Source organism: Symphalangus syndactylus, chromosome 19 (genome assembly GCF_028878055.3).
Source record: "Symphalangus syndactylus isolate Jambi chromosome 19, NHGRI_mSymSyn1-v2.1_pri, whole genome shotgun sequence".
Classification (NCBI taxonomy): Eukaryota; Metazoa; Chordata; class Mammalia; order Primates; family Hylobatidae; genus Symphalangus; species Symphalangus syndactylus.
In genome coordinates this window covers 38,255,598-38,270,943 of record NC_072434.2, presented here as the reverse complement: position 1 = coordinate 38,270,943, position 15,346 = coordinate 38,255,598, and the positions used below count along the sequence as shown (strand labels likewise).

At 40.4% G+C, this 15,346-nt stretch overlaps 1 protein-coding gene across 1 annotated transcript in view; it reads left to right on the top strand.

The window, feature by feature from the left end:
- Window positions 1-15,346, top strand: part of C19H1orf21 (chromosome 19 C1orf21 homolog) — a 262,347-nt gene that overhangs the window by 47,840 nt on the left and 199,161 nt on the right. The window lies entirely within an intron of this gene.

Below are 15,346 nucleotides of genomic sequence, written 5' to 3'. Positions count from 1 at the left end.
AGATTATTTCAGCTAACGGAGCAATACCAGAAGAAGACAGGATGGTACAGTGCTGGGGTAGAGTGTGGCTCTGGGGCCTCCAAGGGCCCTTGTGAGTGGCAGCACTGGGTTGAGAATTGAATGATGAGAAGGGTGATGGAAGGCACCCATGAAAGGGTTCCAAGGAAGAGTTGAGATGAGCAACCCACAGAAGATATTCCTAGAAACGAACTGGCCACGTCTAAGAAACAGAGCTAAGACTTTCATTCCTGGGCAGTCGTGAGCAAGGAGAATGGAGGGAATTCAGGTCAGAGTGGGAGGCAAGGCCTTGCTGGAGTTTGTTGAAAGTTTTTGGATTTTATTCTGTGGATACTGGGAAACTTTTGGTGGGTTTTGAGCCAGGGAGTGGGATAATTTGATTTAAGCTTTAGAAAGATCACTCTCCCTGCTTATGTTATTACAGTAGTGGCTATTGCTATAGAGCCATGAGAGATAGATAATGGCTTGGATCAGGTTTGGAGCAATAGAGAAGGTGGGAGCTGGTTGGATTAAAATATATTTGGAAGTAGGGTATAGAGCATTACTGGTGAGATGTATGAGGAAAGTCAAAAACAGTTCTCTGGGTTTGGACTTCTGTCATTGGATGCCTTGACTGAGATGAAGAAAGCTTAGTGATTTTGAGGCAGGGCAATCCATAGCTCTGGTTTGGCTGTATTAAGTTCTGTTGGAATTTAGACATTCCAGCACTGAGCTCAGGGATATGGTTCAGGATGAAAGGATACATTTGAGAGTCATTCACTTATAAATGGTATTTGTTTTTTGTTGTTGTTGTTGCTTTTGAGACGGAGTCTCACTCTGTCGCCCAGCCTGGAGTGCAGTGGCATAGTCTCAGCTCACTGCAACCTCTGCCTCCCAAGTGCAAGCGATTCTCCTGCCTCAGCCTCCCGAGTAGCTGGGATTACAGACATGCACCACCATACCCAGCTAATTTTTTATGTTTAGTAGAGTTGGGGTTTCCCCATGTTGGTGAGGCTGATCTTGAACTCCTGACCTCAGGTGATCTGCCCACCTTGACCTCCCAAAGTGCCAGGATTGCAGGTGTGAGCCACTGCACCTGGCATATAGATGGTATTTGAAGCAAGAGACTGGCCTGGGACTGAGCTCCAAGGCCCTGCAAGTTTGAGGAGTCCAGTAGAAGAGAAGGATATAGAAAAGGAGCCTGGAAGAACAACCAACTGAGACAAAAGGAAAACTAGCAGGGTGTGGTATCACAGTAGCTAAGCTAAGAAAGTGATTGAAAGGCCGGAGTCTAATTTTCAGCATTGGGAAGGACAAAATCTGAAATCTGAACAAATGTTTTTCTAAAATTAAGCAGAAAGAGGAATGATCATTTGCAACTAATGTTGCATGGAGGTGGAGGTGGAGTAACATGTGACAAAGAAGCAGCCATTGCCATTGCTGTGGGGTCAGAATGTGAAACTAGTGAGGACAGCAGCACGTAGAGACCAAAGCCCAACAGGAGTGCGCGTAAAAGAGAATGGGATGTGTGGGAGAAAATGATCCAATAGAAAGGGAGATGCTGGTGATGGATGCAGGAGAAGGGAAAATTGCAGAAGAGAAGTCCTTGGTAGATGAGAAGGAGTGGGGAGCTTGGCCTTAGCAGAAGGCAAGTTTGTGTTACAACTTGTTGGAAGAAGGTAGGGTATATGGGATAGATGCAGCCACATTGGTGACATTATAATTGGGACGATGGAGTAGTTCTTATTTTAGGGCATCTGTTTTCTTTATGAAGTGCATTATGATACTAGTCAGGAAGAACGGGGAAGTGTTCGAGATTTGGAGATTTGGCAGTGGTCGGCTTGGAGAGTGGACAGTGTACCTGCAAAGGGTGTGTAGAAGAGTGGTGCAAAGTCAGCAGCCCATGAGACACATTCAGCATGATGCAAAGTTGCCACTTCTCTACTTCTGAGGGAGAGTGGCATTGGAACCCAGTTCTGCCCAGCCCCCAGGAGCCCTTGACATAGCAACATGCTTCCCTAAAGGAGAAAAAAAAATGTGACCTGTACTTTGCCACTTATTCCTCACTGAATGGACTGAGAAGTTTTTGGAACACATAAAGGTAATAACCTTTCACTCCCCTCTCCCCTTCCTAGGACTTCCCCCTTTCTCCTGTCCCTTCAGCTTTCCCTTTTTCGATAAACATCTGCTGAACACCTACCCGTGGGAGGTATTGGGCTTTGTGCTGGGAATACGGCTGTAGACAAGGCAGGAGGTCCCTGGTCTCATGGAACATCTGTTCTAAGAGAGGTGACAGCCATAATGAGGGAAAGAAACGATGGCATATGATCATTTCAGATACTGATAAGCATATCAGTAAAGTCAACAAATGGGCAGTGGGATTGAGCGGCGGGTTGGGGGGTACTTTTGAAGGTCCCTCTGAGAATTTGACCTTTTTGCTGAGCCCTGAAGGGTAGGAAAAAGGGAATTGTTGACAACCCAGGGCCTTTTCTGTCCATGGTAGAGAAAAGGAGACTAGATGAAAGAGAGCCTGTGGGATGGGGTGAAGAAATACTCTTGACACTTTTGTTCAGAAGATTAAGATGTTTGAATCCCACTATGGAAGGATTCTCAGTATCTAGCTCCCTCTCTCTGTCTCCCCTTTGTACCCCCCTACATTTCAACAACTGTTCGTTTCTGGAAGCAAAATCATCCTGCAAGCACAAAAAGAGGTTGGCATTCACATCAGGCTTACTCCAAAATGAACTGAGAAAATTGACCTGAAACACAAAATCAAGCCTCTTGTTTCAGCAAAGCCAACAGCAATCGATCAGGAAATCCTTCTCTCATAAGAAGTTCCACCCAGACCTTCCCTTGGCACTTTGTTTTTCCTCCCATTTTGCTCTCTGTGTTTGGCTCCTATCTTACCTGAGAACCTGTTTTCTTTGCCTGGCGTCACACCCTGAGTGCAAAGGTAGTACACAGCAGTAAGGTCAAGGTGGGCAGGAGGCGTGGAGGTGTCAGGTTGTTTGTGTGCTTGCTGGGTGGGGTCCAGAAGGAATTTATGTGTAATCCCCAGCTGTAACACCATTTAATGCAGCGATCTTCAACCTTTTTGGCACCAGAGACCAGTTTCATGGAAGACAATTTTTCCATGAACGGGGTCTTGGGATGAGTCAACTGTATTACATTTATTGTGCACTTTATTTCTATTATTATTACATTGTAATATATAATGAAATAATTATATAACTCACCATAATTTAGAATCAGTGGTAGCCTGGAGCTCATTTTCCTATAACTAGATGGTCCCATCTGGGGGTGATAAGAGACAGGGACAGATCATCAGGTATTAGATTTTCCTAAGGAGCACACAACCTAGATCCCTCTCATGTACAGTTCACAATAGGGTTTGCGCTTCTGTAAGAATCTGATGCCATCACTCATCTGACAGGAGGCAGAACTCAGGCAGGAATGGGAGCAATGGGGAGCTGCTGTAAATACAGATGAAGCTTTGCTTTTCTCACCCACCACTCACCTGCTGTATGGCTTGGTTTCTAACAGACTATGGACTGACTTTTCCTAGTGAAAGAAAAAAAAGAGGAGGTTAAAGAGTTCACTTCCTAGGAACTTTCAAAAACAGACTTCTCATTCCTGATGAAGGTAATAAAGAACTTAGCTCAACTCCAAATTCTGTGTTGCCCTGAAAGTCTTGAGGAGGTGCTATTTTGAGAAAAAAGTTTCATTCTCCAGTTGTATTCCCTTTCAGGAATTTGAGAATTGGAAGGGACCTTGCAGCTTGTCTGCATCACCCAGGGAAGTCCCTTGGTATGTTCTTCTTTGGCAATGTTTTGTCTGGATGACTTGGTACCAGAAGGACAGACTGGCTCCTCTCACTGTTCAGCCCCTTCAAGTTCCATAGTGCAATGTTTCCAGACAGTTTTCACCTCACACTCCATGTAGAAAATGATCATCTTGGCAAGACACATTGGAGTAAATAGACAAGGTTGCTCAAGGCCAGACATGGACTGAGGTCTGGGGCTGGGCCAGTGTGTTGTTACAGGACAGAGGGGATAATATGTTGGCACACTGAAAATCCATCAGCGAGTAGCTCTGCTGATAGATCTCCTTCCTCACTCACTAGGTTCCATGCCTCTTGAGGGTAAGAGCTGTGTTTTGGTCTTTCTTAAATTAAAAACCTCAGGCCCTTGAGAAGTTCTACAGCTGGTAGAGAGCTCATGAAAATATGGTTGCCTTAAATGCAACAAAGATCTCTTCAGTGGAAGGTGACCACAGAGATTACTTTCTTAAGTGTCATTGATAACCAAAGATATGTCGTTGGGTTGCATTAAAGATGTGTCATTAAAAACTGTTCTTGGCTGGGCACAGTGGCTCATGCCTGTAATCCCAGCACTTTAGGAAGCCAAGGCAGGCGAATCACCTGAGGTCAGGAGTTCGAGACCAGCCTGACCAACATGGCGAAGACCCGTTTCTGCTAAAAATATAAAAACTGGCCGGGCATGGTGGTGCATGCCTGTAATCCCAACTACTCGGGAGGCTGAGGCAGGGGAATCGCTTGAACCCAGGAGGCGAAGGTTGCAGTGAGCCAAGATCGCACCACTGCACTCCAGCCTGGGTGACAGAGCAAGACTCTGTCTCAAAGAAAAAAATAAAAACCAAAACAAAACTGTTCTTTTTCTGTCCCTATTTTTGTGTGTTCACTCTGATCTGGAATCACACTGCTCAGGTTTGGGTCCTGGCTCTGCCACTCATTGGCTGTTTCACCTTGAACAGGTTACTTACTCTCTTGAGACCCTGGTTTCCTCATCTGTTCAGTGAGGATAATGAAATCATCTAGTATGTGATACTACCCAAGGGCTATCTAATTCCAAGGCCCTTGCTCTACATCACTCCATCAAACTCACTCTATAGGAGCCTTTTTAAATCTACAGAGCCACACATATAAGACACCAGAGAAGTCAGAGAGAACGTTTTTTGAGAGACTTTGCAATTTAGTTAAAATAAATACTGGCTAACAATGCCTAGATTTATTAAATACTTGGGATCAATCCAACAATTCGTAAAGTACTTGAGATCAATCACTCAGCCTACATTATGGCTGGGCGCAGTGGCTCACGTGTGTAATCCCAGCAATTTGGGAGGCTGAGGCAGGAGGATCACTTAAGTTCAGGAGTTCAAGACCACCCTGGGCAATACAGGGAGACTCTATCTCTATTAAAAAACAAAAAACCAAAACCATTATGGGCTATTATCTTATGTTTTGAAGTTACAAAGATAGTCGAAAGATGGTATGAAAAGTGGCATAAAAATTGAAACTAATGATTTATTAGATTTTTGTGGTTGTTAATTTAGAAAAAATTAAAACAAAATAAGAATTCAGTTTGGTAGCCAATAAATTTTTCCAAAGACACTGAACCCTGAGATATATATTAGACATGTTTCTACTTCCTGAGTTCTGATTGGGGTGTTGTCCTTTGAAAGTGAGGAGCCAATAAGATGGATTTTTAAATGATGGTTGGGAGAGGGTGGTAGGAAGTGATTTCCGACTTCTCCACAGTAGATATTGATTGCTTTGTTAGAAATTAGCATGATTGAGACTTGCTTTAAGATGAACAGCATCAGAAAACATATTGATTTCCTTTTTTATTATTATTATTTTTATGTATTTATTTATTTATTTTTTGAGACGGAGTCTTGCTCTGTCACCCAGGCTGGAGTGCAGTGGCGCAATCTCTGTTCACTGCAACCTCTGCCTCCCGGGTCCAAGCAATTCACCTGTCTTAGCCTCCCGAGTAGTTGGGACTACAGGTGCACACCCTACACTGGCTATTTTGTTTTTGTTGTTGTTGTTGTTTGTATTTTTAGTAGAGATGGGGTTTCACCATATCGATCAGGCTGGTCTCAAACCCCTGACCTCAGGTGATCCACCTGCCTCGGCCTCCCAAAGTGCTGGGATTACAGGCGTGAGCCACCGCACCTGGCCTTTTTTTTTTTTTTTTTAATATTAGAGGAAGCTACCTAAGTATTTGCCTTGAGGAAATCCAATGATTCTAAAAGCTCCTTTGAAAGAAATTTACTAAGAAATTGAACAAAAATATTCTAATAAGATAACAAATTTGAATATCTTTTATACCTATAGGACAGAGGAGAGAGGGAAGGGTTTATAAAGTCTGTAAAGTCTGTGAAATATATGTCACTTAAAAATATGTGTTATGTATTCAGCACTTATGTTAAAAAATAATTAGGAAAACCTGGCTTACCTTTTCCAATTAAAGGGACCTGGCTGAGAGGCTGGCCAGATTCTACATTTTCCAAGAAAATCAAATCCTAGAAAGGTCGCATTTCCTTTTGAATGTTGACACCAAAGATAGCTCAAAGATAGAGAAGTTATCCTTATTCAGTATTTTGAACTGAAGGATCCTATTTGATATTTTTTGTTTGACCTAATGTCCTAGAAGTAAACTGAAATTCCACCTACTCCTTTTGGAGAGGCATCAGGGGAGAAGTACCCTCTTAAAATTCTAAGTCTTCTGTTAGCAGAAAACATCCTCTTTTGGTTAGTGGAAATTTCCACTCCCAGCATACCTAGGCATTTTTACCTCTATGCAGCTTCCTCTTGGTTTTTGTGATTGAGTTACTTTTAGCAAGTTACCTTGTTTCTCCCATTTCTTATTTAACTATGCTGTATCTTTTACTTCTCTTTCTCCATTAACTAATTCCCACAGCCCTTTTCTTAAACTTTTCCTACACTGAGAGATACTTTAAATATTTTGATCTTCCTCTTTACAAAAAGAGGTGGCAGGGGGAAGACCTGGTTTGTCCAGAAATCGGGTATCAGATCTGCCCCCAAATCTTGATTCACAGCCATGACGCAATTCAAATTCATTCACTAGTTAGTCCTTGTATTCTTATTCAACCTAAGGGAACATTATTGCTTTTAAATCCAATTCCAAAATAGGGCAGTAGGAATGTTGAGTGATTATTATAATGTGTGATTATTATGTGCAGCTAAGCACGTACATGACTTCATTTAAGTGTCGTACCACAGTCCCTTGAGATAAGTTGTGTCATCTCCATTTTATAGATGAGTAGGCAGTACTAGTAATCCTAACCACTGTGTTTACACTGCCAGCTAGTGCTGTATAGTAAATTTACAATTCTAAATTGATTGAAAATTTATTTGTGTATTTAAAGTTGTTATAAACCTAAGATAATCTTAAATTTTTTAATCTGGTTTAGAAGCATGTCAGAAAATTTGACAATAATTAAAGAAATGTGTAGGCCCATTTTGCAAGTGTTTCCTGTTCAGGCGGTATTGATGTTCCTAGGGCTTGATATTCACTGGCAAAATTACGAGCGATATTAGTGAATGTCACAGCAAACTCTTGGATTCCATTTAGTTATGTTGTAGTCAGTGAATGGAACAGACTGGTAATAAAGTGTATCATGGATTTTCAAGTCAAAAGAAACTTGATTCAAATCCTGACTTTTCCTCTATGCTTGGATGAGCTTGCAGGCCACTCATCCCTTCTAATATCAGTATATTCATCTGTAAAATGGAAATAATAATATCTCATATGGTAATGGTTAAATTAAATGGAACAATGTATGTAAATTGCTTAGACCTTGTACATAATATAATAACATCCAATAAAATTGTAGTTGTTCATAACAATCATCATGATCGTAGAATCCAAGTTGGGAAGGATCAGACAGACTTAAAGATCAGACAGACTTAGTGCAAGTTCTGATTCTACTAGTAAAATGGCCTTTGTTAAGTCACTTTGCTCCGCTGGGTTTGCATCTCCTTATCTGCACAATGCGGATAATATGTAACACAGGATTGTGATAAAGATTACGTGAAAACTGATGTCTGTAAAATGTCCAGCTCTAATTGACCTTCACAAATGATAGCAAACCCCTCCCTTTGGTTGGCCTGTTGCCTGTCTTTTAGAATAGGCAGATATAGGGCCTAGAATTATTAGAGAGCTTTATTTAATATTGAACATTAGTTTCCCCATGGCATGTATCAGTTTGGCTCTAATCTTACGATCTGAGTGATTGACAAAGTTATTTTTGCTCTCTGGGTCATGATTTTGATTAGATCTAGAAATACTCTGAGGATCCCAACTTACTTACTTGATTGTTAAGACTAAAGTTCTTATTCTTCTATAATCTTTATCTCCATCTTCCTGGATACATTCTGTGCTGAATAAAACTATTTATATATATAAAAAATTCTAAATCAAAGGAATATGTCAGGCAATGATTAATATACATTAATGTGTGAATTGGATGGTTCAGTGCTCTCTATGATTGTTGCCAGTGATTCAGAATTTAATACTGAGATCATCAGCATTTAAAATAATTTAACATTGTGTGACAATTTAATTTATTTGATCTCTGCTGCATTCTTCTTGTCCAACTTTATATGAAGCATTATAGTTGTGAAGTCAGTAATAACAATAGTAATGTGCTGAGTTTTGAATGTGAAGAAAAGGTGACCAAAGCAGCTAAATAAAGTATTGTACTATACATTTTCCTGAAAGGAGTTCCTCTGCTTGGAGGCTCTTCGCTGTGGTTTAGGTGCAAAATCCTTTAACCATATACTTAGCATTTCTACTCCTTGCATGCAAGTTTATTTCTGTGGACTGTTCCTCTGTGCCTTGCGTAAAGAGCTCCGGGTGAGATTATTAACATGTAATGTAAGATCTCACCCAACCTGCTTTTTGCTGTTTGGAACTGGGCGTACAATCGCTATTCTGAGGTGGATAGTTATCTGGTTTTAAATCCAAGTTTTGTTCTCCACTAGATGCCAGATTTTATATTCCACCGGCTAACAAGTCTATAAATACTATGTTAACTTTCTCCCTTCTCTCTCAGAAGGAGACTTCATCTCCTCTAGCATTCATCAAGAACATATGCCCTGTTGTGGGCTCCTGAAACCCTGAAAAGAAAATTTCCTTTTAAACATAGTACCTGTAAAAGTTAAAATAGGTTTGTCTACTTGGTGTTATTTAAGGGGCACTGGGAAAGTTCTTCATTCCAGGTTATTTCCTCCAGTCATTACACTGTTGGTGATTTATTTCTCTAGGATTCACATCCATCCTTCCTCAAGCCTGCAGGAGCAGTACCGAACTTCCCCTTAACCACAGGTTAGGGAAGAATAGAGCTGCAGAAATGATAGCAGGCCAAGATCCCATTGGTGTGGAGTCCCTGAAATGGGGTCATCAGGCACTGGATACCAAGCAAATCCTGAAGTGCACTGGATTGCACTGTTTAGAGCCTCCTGTCCCTGCTGGGGAGGAGGTAAGAAGGCCCAATCCCATGACAGGGGGTATATGAGGGCAGTGTTTTCCATAGCGACCAGAAGCAAATCATGGCCTTTGAGAATGAGCTGGTCATTGCAAATTCTTTCAATTAAAAGATTCTTGCCTTAGGGGGAATACAGCCTCCTAAAATGCCTTTCATTTCAATTTGTGTAACCTGTGTCTCCATGGAAGATTCTGCCTCCCAATGAAGACAGTCTGGAAAGAGATCCCAGGGCCTAATTGTCAGCCTCTGCAAAGGAAGCTTTTAAATGTTTTCTTCCTTTGCCTCTTATCCCCAGCTTTATACAGTAACTACCTTGGTTCATTGATCTTCTCACCCAGTGATTCTCAAAATGAGCTGGTGATAATGGTTTGGCTGTGTCCCCACCCAAATCTCATTTTGAATTGTACTCCTGTAATTCCCATGTGTTGTGGAAGGGACCCGGTGGGAGATAATTTGAATCATGGGGTCAGTTTCCCCCATACTGTTCTCACGGTAGTGAATACGTCTCATGAGATCTGATGGTTTTATCAGGGTTTCCGCTTTTGCATCTTCCTCATTTTCTCTTGCCGCCACCATGTAAGAAGTGCCTTTCACCTCCCACTATGATTCTGAGGCCTCCCCAGCCATGTGGAACTGTAAGTCCAATTAAACCTCTTTTTCTTCCCAGTCTTGGGTATGTCTTTATCAGCAGAATGAAAATGGACTAATACAACTGGGTTTCAGGTGCCTACTTATTATCTGTGAGACTTTGGGAAGTCATGTTAATTTGGACCTACTTCCTTTATGTAAAAATGAATGTATAATATATATCCTTCTGTCCATCTCACAAGATTGTTGTGAGTAAAATGAAAAAAGTGCTATTTTCAAGCATTCAACGAACCCGTGATAAGCACCAAGTAGGAGTTTGTGCTAAGTACAGAGGTACTTAAGTACTTAGGAGGTACTAAGTACAGAGGAACATGGTCTTCTATCTAGGGAGATCAAAAGAGGACTCCTCCAAGCAAAGAAGATCCCTTCCTCTCCTGTTGTATCCTCAGTGTATTAACACCTGGGATGAATATAATATTTGTTCAATGGTCATGTGTAGCGTGACTTGTGCTGTAATATTATATGTGATGCAATATGGGAAAATAGCAAGATGGTGGATTACTACTTTCATGGAGTGTAGACAGACCTCTTAGTAGAGACAACATTTGAGTTGGGCCTTGGATGAGTAAAGCTTCATGAAAAACTTAATATGTTGCCCTTATTTTTTACACTTTGGAGAGGACTGACATTAGTTTCCATACTGGCATGTGAGAAGCTGTCACTGACTTCTGACTTGTCCATTCATTCTAATAAAGTCACCTCACAGACATGTTTATAAATGCATTAAAATCAGGCATGTTTTCAGAGAAAGTTTTTAGAATATAAAGTGTTATAATGTAAAACCACGCCCTTTTTTCGGACCTCTCTCTCTCTCTCTCTCTCTCTCTCTCTCTCGCAAGGAGCTGCTCTCCTTTCTCCTTTCTTCTGTCTATTAAACTTTCCATTCTTTACTCCCCCACCCAACCCCATAAAAAAAGGAAAAACCTGTTAATTTATCTGGACCTTTTTTTTTTTTTTTTTTTTTTTACCTGATTCGACTACACTTTAAATTAAAACGTGCTTTGTTTTTAGAGCTGGAGTTTGTTGCTAACGTAAGGGTAATTATAGTTCACAGGAACTCTCAACTCATTGGAACATACTTGCTGTAGATATTGAAAAAAAATTTGTTCTTTTGAGGCAGGAGCAGGAGAAAAGCCAAAGACAATGAGAGTTTTTCTGGAGAGAGCTGGTTAATGGAATGCATGTGGCCCTTAGGAGGGCATTAGTTAGCAGAGCTATGTTTCTCATAGGTGCATTTTGTAAAATGAAAGTTTTAGTTCCTGTGAAAAAAATGTTACATTGGGATAATGGTGAAGATTAATTAAAAGGGCATAATCATAGCCTTAGATCTCTCTCTTTATTATCATTTTATCATAACAATTACATTAACATAATGTTATGGGCTAAATATTTCCCTTGGCAAGTAGAAGGATGTGATTGTATGGACCCTGTGTTTACAGAACAAAATAGTTACCCATATGGGTGATATTGTAGAGACTCCTGTGAATTTTCTTGGGAGATTAACTCTTTAAACACAGAAAATTTTAATTTTGACAATTTTAATAATAGACTTTAGAATTCAGGAAATGCTTCACACTTTGGATCAAAGTAAATGCAAAGCAATTTAGTCTTTTCTTCTTCATGCCTTTAGGATTATTACGATGGATGTCAGTTATTATCTCAAATGCTATCGAGAGATGCTCAGGGCTGCTTGAATTGGTTCCAGAGCCTGGTGCTTCAGAGTAGAGCATACAGTCACTTTTTATATTTTCTGTCTCTCTCCTCACTATCTACTATATCTCATTTCTATTCCTTTTCCTATTCTTCAGCCTCACCTTTTTCACTGGCTTCTTTCCCAAGCGGCAAGTATGATTTGTCAGCTCTATCTTTTAAGAAATCCTACTTTTGTGTCATCTGATCGAGCTCAACACTCCCTATAAATTATTCTTGCCAAAATATTGAACCTGAATTTCATCAAATCACTATATCCAAGTGCCAATCTGCAGGATATAGAAGAATTAAATGAACATGTTAAATGATACTTCAATGATACAATCGGCAAAGTTCTAAAACAAACAGAACTTTACAGGACAAATGACCAAGGGGAAAAGAAAGACAGACAGACATATAATGGTTACCTATAGATCAGAAGAGACTAAAGACACTTGTCAGCCAGTTTCAGTGTATGGAGCTTACTTGGGTCCTGAGTGAAAAAAAAAAAAAAAATTAAAAAGTATGAGGCCACTGGGGGAAGTTGAACACTAATCAGATATTTGATGATTTTAAGGACTTATTGTTAATTTTTTAAGCTGTGATAGTAGTAGTATGGTTATGATTTTTTCGTGGTTTTTTTTTTTTTTTGGAGACAGGTACTGATATTTCGGGATGAAATGATGAGTTGATAATTGAAGTTTCATCATGGGTATAAGAGACTACATTATACTATTTTCTCTACTTTGAGTATGTTGAAATTTTCCATAAGAAAATATTAAAAAGCAACAACAACAAATTAATTCTCTGCTTTGAGACTCAGTCCTGTCTATCTGTACTGTCCATTACTTTACAAACATTTCTAGATAGAGTGGCTTCTAATCACTGTAGAGGCTCTAATTTTTCTGGGCTGTTCTTACAGTTTCTTCTTCTGTGTGCTCTGCTTCTTAGCTGTCTCCTTCCTCAGCCCTCTCCTAGTCTTGCTTTATACTAAGCATTGTTGGCCTGTGGGTTCAGAGATGAGCTTCGAAGGATATGTCATTCCTCTGAAATATAGTGCTTTGTCTGCATATGCAAATGTGCATTTTTTAGTTGTTAGTTTAATGCTTCTTACCAGCCTTCCAAGTGTCCATGATTCAAGAATGTTACAGACAGCCTCACCGCACACTGTCCTGAATAATCACGTTTCATGGCTTTTTCTTCTCTCTGCTTGCGTGATATCACATGTCTGGTCCACAACTCTGTCCTGTGCTTCAGCCCTATTCATTCGTCTACTCTTTATCTCCACCTAACAACTCAAAGATAATATGTTTGGGTGTCAGTTTTATTATTTACCCCATTGCTCTTCATGTCAAATATCTCTGAATTGGCCTAGGTTTCACTTTCTTCCATACCTAAACATCTACATCTAAATATTCATCAAACTCTTGGAATTTTACCTCTTAAATGATACCTTTTCCGTCTTCTCGTTATTTGGTACAATGTCTCAGTTTAGACCCTCGACTTCTCTCCCCTGGTCACTGTATTCCCACTGTAAAGCTTCTTACCGATTTCCTTGCCTCTATCCCCATCTCTTCTGTTTGAAGGAATGATGTCACTAACAAAAAAATCTGGTCATTTCACATTTCTGCTGACATCAGTGGCTGGTAATATCTTAGTACGGCCCTTCATTATCCAACCCTGGTCCACTTAAGTGGTCTCATTTCCTGACCTCTGTCCTCAGACCTATTTACAGCATGACGTATTTGTCAAGTCTCCTAGACTTTGCTTATATATTCATTCTACCTAGAGCTCACCATCCCTTGCCACCACCCTACCCGCTTCTGTCTTGACAACATGGGAAATACCACTTTATCTTTCAAGTCTTTTCCTTTTTTTTTTGAGACAGAGTCTCGCTCTATCACCCAGGCTGGAATGCAGTGGCAGGATCTTGGCTCACTGTAGCCTCCGCCTCCTAGGTTCAAGCAGTTCTCCTACCTCAGCCTCCCAAGTAGCTGGGATTACAGGCACACATCAGTATGCCCAGCTAATTTTTGTGTTTTTAGTAGAGATAGGGTTTTGCCATGTTGGCCAGGCTGGTCTCGAACTCATGACCTCAAGTGATCCTCCCACCTTAGCCTCCCAAAGTGCTGGGATTACAGGCATGGGCCACCGCATCTGGCTTATCTTTCAAGTCTTAAGGATGACCCTTCTCTCTGAGGCTTGCTGGAGGATTTGCTGGAATCCTTGGGTGCTACATTTGTAAGCACTGACATTCAGGATTGTTGTTGCTTTCAATTGCCCTGTAATTGTTTGCAGAGCTGTGAACTAACCAGTTAGGACTATCAGAGCATCTTTGACAATATCTAGCTTTTACCTAGTACTGCAGGCATGAGCTTTTACCATGTGGTGGTGGACTGCATGCTGACCTGGGTCTCCAGAGACTCTTTTCCTTCCCTAGGTGTAGGCACTACCTCAAGCTCTTTCAAAAGAAATAGTAGCAGGGAGACCACGGGGCTTCTTTTTCTCTTGGATCTCATTTCCTGAAGAAAGGAAAGGTGTGAAGAGAGTGGTTGCAGGCAGGGGCAGTGAGAGAGTTTGCAAGCTGAAGTTCTTCTTTGGTAACTTATTAAGTCCCTCCCTTTCTAAGTTCTAAGTTCCTCTACTTCCTCCCATTTCTTAGTGACCACTTCAAAGTATGTGAGTAAAAGATTTGAAATAATACACTTTCTTCCAAATCTTCCTGCCTAAATATATGTATTTTTAAATGAATTAAGGTGACCAAACTTAATTTTTAATTCATTTTTTAGTATTTTAGCAATGAAAATCAAATTTAACTAGATTTCCTTTATTATTATTATTATACTTTAAGTTCTAGGGTACATGTGCGCAACGTGCAGGTTTGTTACATATGTATACATGTGCCATGTTGGTGTGCTGCACCCATTAACTCGTCATTTACATTAGGTATATCTCCTAATGCTATCCCTCCCCCTTCCCCCTACCCCACAACAGTCCCCGGTGTGTGATGTACCCCTTCCTGTGTCCAAGTGTTCTCATTGTTCAGTTCCCACCTATGAGTGAGAACATGCGATGTTTGGTTTTTTGTCCTTGCGGTAGTTTGCTGAGAATGATGGTTTCCAGTTTCATCCATGTCCCTACAAAGGACATGAACTCATGATTTTTTATGGCTGCATAGTATTCCATGGTGTACATGTGCCACATTTTCTTAATCCAGTCTATCATTGTTGAACATTTGGGTTGGTTCCAGGTCTTTGCTATTGTGAATAGTGCCACAATAAATATACGTGTGCATGTGTCTTTACAGCAGCATGATTTATAATCCTTTGGGTATATACCCAGTAATGGGATGGCTGGGTCAAATGATATTTCTAGTTCTTAACTAGATTTCTTAATACTCAGGAACCATTGAACTAAATTATTGATAGTGGGCCCATTTTCCAGGAAATATAATTTAAGTCTTCCAAGAACAGTTTTAGTTGGAAAAGTCTTGTATGTATCTCAACATGATACATACAGTACCAGTCAAAATTAAGATCCATATGTGTAATATATTTATAAGCTATGGATTAGCAGCTGTGAGTTTGTGTCCAGTTGTGTGATCATGTATCTCCATATCACTTTCCTTCAGTGTTTGGTAATACTCACCACGCCAGGTTCAGGGAGAAGGCAGGATGCCCTTGGCTTTATTATTTCT